This window comes from Neoarius graeffei, chromosome 20 (assembly GCF_027579695.1).
Source record: "Neoarius graeffei isolate fNeoGra1 chromosome 20, fNeoGra1.pri, whole genome shotgun sequence".
In the NCBI taxonomy this organism is placed as follows: domain Eukaryota; kingdom Metazoa; phylum Chordata; class Actinopteri; order Siluriformes; family Ariidae; genus Neoarius; species Neoarius graeffei.
The window spans coordinates 40,132,653-40,138,652 of record NC_083588.1 but is presented as its reverse complement, the minus strand read 5'-3'; the positions used below and the strand labels follow the sequence as shown (position 1 = coordinate 40,138,652).

At 40.1% G+C, this 6,000-nt stretch overlaps 1 long non-coding RNA gene across 1 annotated transcript; it reads right to left on the bottom strand.

Annotated features, from left to right (window-relative positions):
- Positions 1 to 1,636: 1,636 nt before the first annotated feature.
- Positions 1,637 to 5,131, bottom strand: LOC132869272 (uncharacterized). The gene is made up of 3 exons (XR_009650929.1): positions 4,940 to 5,131; positions 3,848 to 4,097; positions 1,637 to 2,503 (listed from the first exon to the last, which is right to left on the bottom strand). It is a non-coding gene; the product is annotated as an uncharacterized LOC132869272 (long non-coding RNA).
- Positions 5,132 to 6,000: the final 869 nt, after the last annotated feature.

Below are 6,000 nucleotides of genomic sequence, written 5' to 3'. Positions count from 1 at the left end.
TGGGTGGAGCACAGAAGTACGGCAGGCCAGAACTGAGTTTCCAAAACTCTTTATTTTTGCACTTTTCAGTGTCTGACAATCTCCCAGCCACACAGACACACACATAAGTCATCTGGTTAGGGAGAGAGCTCCCTTCCTCTGCTCTCTCTCTCCTTTTATAGGGTGCGGTCACTGGGAAGACACACAAACACAGGTTAACTGACATCAGGTGCAGTGATTCTGCCACTTACCTTCCCTGACTCCGCCCTCCGTTCACAGACCGATGCTTGACCACGCCCCCGCTGCCACAGTGGTGTAGCAAGTAGCATTACCACCTCACAGCTCCAGGCAGCCTGGTTGTATTGTGACCTCAGGTTACTGTTTTTGTGGATTTGTGCATGTTCTCCTTGTGTCCATATGAGTTTCCTCCAGGTTCTCTGGTTTCCTGCCACCTCCAAAAAACATGCTGGTAGGTGGATTGGGTATCTCTAAATTGCCCCTTTGTGTCAATTGGTGCTTTCGGACTGGAGGAACATTTTCATAGTTCTTAGCACTGTTGGAGGAAGTTCGCTTTTTTGTGTGTGTCCGCACTGCAGGAACTGAGAATGATCATCGCTCTTAGAAAGCAGTTTTAAGTGCCTTTTTAAACTCCTACTTCAGGGGAGGTACTTTCTCAGCACAAGAGGAACCATGAGTGATGTCAGTGTATGGTGACTGGTCCAGACGTACATGTAAAATGCTAGCCATGTAAATAACAGCAGTTAAATGTTAGGGCTTAAAAAAAAAAAAAAACATGGACCGACAGAGAAGTCCAGGTTTTATTGAGCGTATTTGCGACTGAGTAACTGAGAACAGAGCACGATTTTGACATATCTGCAATATAATAATCTTTGCTAGCATTTCCTGCCAACGTCACTTCAGTGTTCCGATTTTGACGTATCTGTAATATAATAATCTTTGCTAGCATTTCCTGCTAACGTCACTTCAGTGTTCCTACTGGTGGTGTGAATGCAAACACTGCCAAATGCAAAAAGCCCTTGAAGGTATGTAGTTCTCAGGGGAGCTCCCCCATGGGGAGGTTTCTCTCAATAAGTCCCTAGAAATGTTTAATTCAAAAGCACTTATTGTCTGTGCATGATGCCCTTTGATGGACTGGTGTTCTATGCAGTGTGTATCCCATTTCATGCCCAGTATTCACAGGATAGACAACCGATCCAGTGCAACCCTGACCAGGATGAAGTGCTTACTGAAAATGAATGAATGAATGAATATCACAGAACCATCAGATAGAACTATATAATTCCAAGCACTTGATGTGCACCACTTAGTCCAATGTTACTGGCTACATACATGTTCTTATATTAGCTATTGGTATTTCTTCACAATGTTCTTCAAAACTTTCATGCTTTGTCCTTGAGGAACTGTCTAAATCAATCTAGAACAGAGACTATGTGAACCTCATCTGAATGCATTTATCATGCTGCTGTTTTGCTTGTATGTATAGTATATATTTCAAAGACTGCAGATAAGACAAAGATATCTATCATGTTTTTCTTGTACTTTGAAGAGCAGAGAGCAGTAAATCAAAGTCAGAGATGTCATGTTTCTGTGAAATTTAGCTCAGACTACATCCAAAGATTTAGAAAGATGACAAGTGTTTCAGTTCACAAAAAAGTGATATAAAGTTTTAATCAGTTATGAGAATAATAAAATACATGAGCTTATGTGTTAAGAATACCAAAAAGGCCACTCTTGTCCGTTACTCATATGCAAATGGGAAGCGTTACAATTCTGGGGGAAGACACGACACATGAGTAAATTACTTAACTTATTTAAAAATAAAAATAAAACATAAATTGTCAACAAAATGAAAAAAAAAACAACTAAAACTAAACGACAGTGAACATGACCTCCAGGATCACCAGTCGTTTTTAATTTAATTACTTTAGTTGCAAATGACAATTGTTGTGAGATACTGAATAATTTGTAGAAGAATGTCATTGAAAAGTCATTTGAAAATGACTAAAGTGTCTAAGGGCCAACGTTTTTGTTGAAGTAGTGGAGAGTTAAAATCAAGGTCCAACTTTTTCTGATTGTTCACCTGCAGCTACTCAGTCACCGATACACATTCCAGGACAGAGCAGCTGTAGGGAAGACAGAGGCTTGAGGATGCCATCCATGTGAAATCCTTGACACGTTCTATACATTAAAAATTAATACAGTATTCATATATGCAGAGTCTGTTTTTACATTACATTTTTACATTGCATTTTCAATTGCATTTCAGTTGCCTTTCTCCAATGTAATAGTTTGTTTACTTGCAGATATGCTGCAATGTTGTCAAATATGACTCAAAAGATGTTTACTTATTGATAGAGATGAAAAAACAAGGTGCAGTTCACTCTAAGGGTGTGTTATAATAGCTGTATGATCGAGATTCCATAATCATGATGCAGCTTATTGTTCAAAGTTCAGGGTGGCAGCTACCAGGAGGCAAACTGTTCATGATTCAGAAGAAATCTCTCTGAAAATAAAAGAAAATTATGCCCCTTTACAACAGGCAGACAGGATGATGGACTTCAGAATTGGAAATGACGGTTAAAGAAAATGACTCCTGAACAGAGAGCAAGAGTTGAGTTACGCAGTCAGATGCAGTCTAGTCTGAGATTCTGGTATTTTTTGGCATAATAATAATAATAATAATAATAATAATAATAATACAGATTAATTGCATTGAATGGAGTGTAATTTTCGACTGACAGCAATGAGTTCTCAAAGAAGGGCTTGAATGAAGCATATTTGACTCAGAACACAAAAGACCTCAAAAGCTGTAGATTAGTTAGCTGCCAGCATCCTGATGAATTGTTTTCTAATTGTTTTTGCAGTGCTACTGTGGACAATAGATTGCAAAAGGCACATTTCCTGATTTTTATATACATGTGTGATATTTACACTGCCCTCCACGATTATTGGCACCCTTTGTAAAGATTAGTAAAAAGAGTAAGAACCCCCCCCCCCCCCACACACACACACACTTTTTGGTGAAGTAGCTTGATCTTTGTACCCCAGTTAATCAGGAAGTCATGGATTACAGCTTGAAAGTTCCTACACACTCCAATCAACACAAAAATGTACAATTTAAATGGGATACATGCTTCAGTTTCATTGTGTTTGCTATAATTTCCAGGGGTGCCAATAATAGTGGCCTGTGTTTTTGTTGAAAATAATTTTCTTGATGAGGGATTTCTTTTTTCTCGGAATAAATCTATTTCAGTGTAGTGGTTAGCGCTGTCGCCTCACAGCAAGAAGGTCCTGGGTTCGAGCCCCATGGCCGGCGAGGGCCTTTCTGTGCGGAGTTTGCATGTTCTCCCCGTGTCCGCGTGGGTTTCCTCCGGGTGCTCCGGTTTCCCCCACAGTCCAAAGACATGCAGGTTAGGTTAACTGGTGACTCTAAATTGACCGTAGGTGTGAATGTGAGTGTGAATGGTTGTCTGTGTCTATGTGTCAGCCCTGTGATGACCTGGCGACTTGTCCAGGGTGTACCCCGCCTTTCGCCCGTAGTCAGCTGGGATAGGCTCCAGCTTGCCTGCGACCCTGTAGAACAGGATAAAGCGGCTAGAGATAACGAAATCTATTTCAATAAAAGGTTGGATTTTTCTCACTTTTTCAGTGTGAGATGATGCGACTTCACCAAAAGGTGGATTTTTTTCTAGCCCTTTTTCTAATCTTTATAAATGGGGGGCCAATAATAGTGGAGGGCCCTGTAATTAGCTGAGGTTGTAAATTTACAGCACTTGATGTTATGGTCAACAAATGACATTGTGACTATGCAAAAGGTTTAGAAATAATTCACTGAGTTTGAACTTACATGTCCACATGCGGATACACATGCCACACATGGCGACGACATTAGCGATGCTGAGCGCTCTGCCACATTCTGGGCTCATAATGCAATTCTTGGTACTCTTGCAGCACCGCATGCAGCCGTTTGGCTCCGAATTGGCTTGCTTGCTCTCAGAGTAGTCCCTTTCCACATTGGTTTTGTGTTGCTTAGTTATGACGTCAGGGTTGCTCTTCTTCATATAATCCTCCTCCATGGCTAGTGTCCAGGCTCAGGTCTGTGGGGAAGTGTGAAGGAAATAGGCAGTGACAGACTCTGGGGCAAAAATAACCAATCAATAGTAATTATGTTACACTATCTGGGGCCATCCTTTTATTGTCATTAACTGATATGGAAATCGGTCGATAGTGTATGGATCATCAAGCTGCTATCTGCATGCTGCTGTCATCCAGTGTGCCTTGGCAAGCCCCAGAAGAACAACCAAAACCTTCAAGGGCAATTAGTCACATATCTGACTGGCTTCAGTAGTTTCTTATTCCCACTGTGACGCAGGCATTTGAAACAGGCAATGTAATTTTGTGAGGTGGGTCACCTTTTTGAGTGTTGTCTCATTTTTGTGCCATGAATCAGAAATCACATAACACATAACCATTAAAAACGGGACTCAGATAGCCATCTATCTTACCTCTCTGGATTTGATTCATTAACTTTAGCTCTGGGGTAACTGCTTTATTACCATAGCATTGCAGGTGTACTGTAGAACAATGGAGGCACTTTCTTCATTTTTGAGCTTCGGATATTTCTACAATCTCAGTGTATGAAGAAGGCTTTAGGAAAGGCCCAAATGATGAAACAGCAATGCTCTTTACCTCTACTATACCTTCCAGAGAACAGTAAAGATTTTTTATGTGTGTTATTTTTATTGAATTGTTCTTAGGCCCTTGCGGATGCTATTCTTTTTTTTTTTTAAAGAAATCGAATTAGCTGGAATTAAAATCCTCAATCACGCTGCTGTCACAGAGAGAGAGAGAGAGAGAAAGAGAGAGAGAGAGAGAGAGAGAGAGAGAGAGAGAACAGAATACAATAAAAGCTGAGCCTTATCAATTATTCTTTATTTACCTCTCAAGCTTCCTCTTTGTCTTCTTTTTCACCCTTCAAATGTGCTCCAAATGAAATGGACAAAATCCTTCACATCATCTTCAGTTCTACCGTCATAGCGTTTCAGTTGTTGATCGTGTCACTCTTTACGACAGTGGTTCTCTTTACATCACGGAACAACTCTTACCCTGGGTTGGTGCACTTCTGAGGGTGTGAATGCAGGTTTTTCCAGTCTGTCAACACTGAGCAGGCAAGTTCTAATGTTCCCTGCATATCACAGATACCTGTGTGCTACTTTTTTTTAAATGTGTCACAAGGTGATACTAATGTTAGGTGGTGGAAATGTACCTAAGGCATGTGTATAAACACAACCATTTTGATTGCTAATAAATGTCCACATATCCTTACAGAGCAGAGAAAATAGTGGACTTAGTGGAAAATAGTGTTTCTTCACCATTGGAATATAAACCAATACTGGGTTTTCAACACTCTCAGATGTTAATTAATAAACCCCATTTAGTTGCAAAGTGCTGAAACTAGTGGCAAAATGGAGAAGTGAGAGATGCCTTCATCTGGTTCAAGAACTGAAAGTTTTCTGCCTGCAGTTCATGTCCTTATCACTCTAAACCACTTTGCCTCAATTAAAGAAGCTTGAACAGACTAAGAAATGTATCAAGAACATTGCAAAGTTAACCCATTTCATTTGTTTTACTGAACATGAAACTTATTTGTGCTTGACTCAATTTTTTTTATTTCAATAACATGAACAAAAAAAAAATCAAAATAGACTTTATAAATATGAAACAAAATGGTGGTTTTTGTCACAATGTCTCATTCCCTTATTCAATCCTTTGTTAAAAGTTAACAGGGCGTGATGTTTAATGGCTGAACACCGTAAACATTGGCTAGCAAGGTTAAACTCCAATGTTATGTCAACGGGATAACTCATGTTGGTGCATGCAGTCCACAGAACTCAAAAATGTGGTGTAATGGTGGCCCGCCCAAAAACACATTACCCAGAAGATGCAGCTGCAGCAGATGTCCACACACAGCTAGTAGCAGCAGTAGTTGCAGCAGCAGTC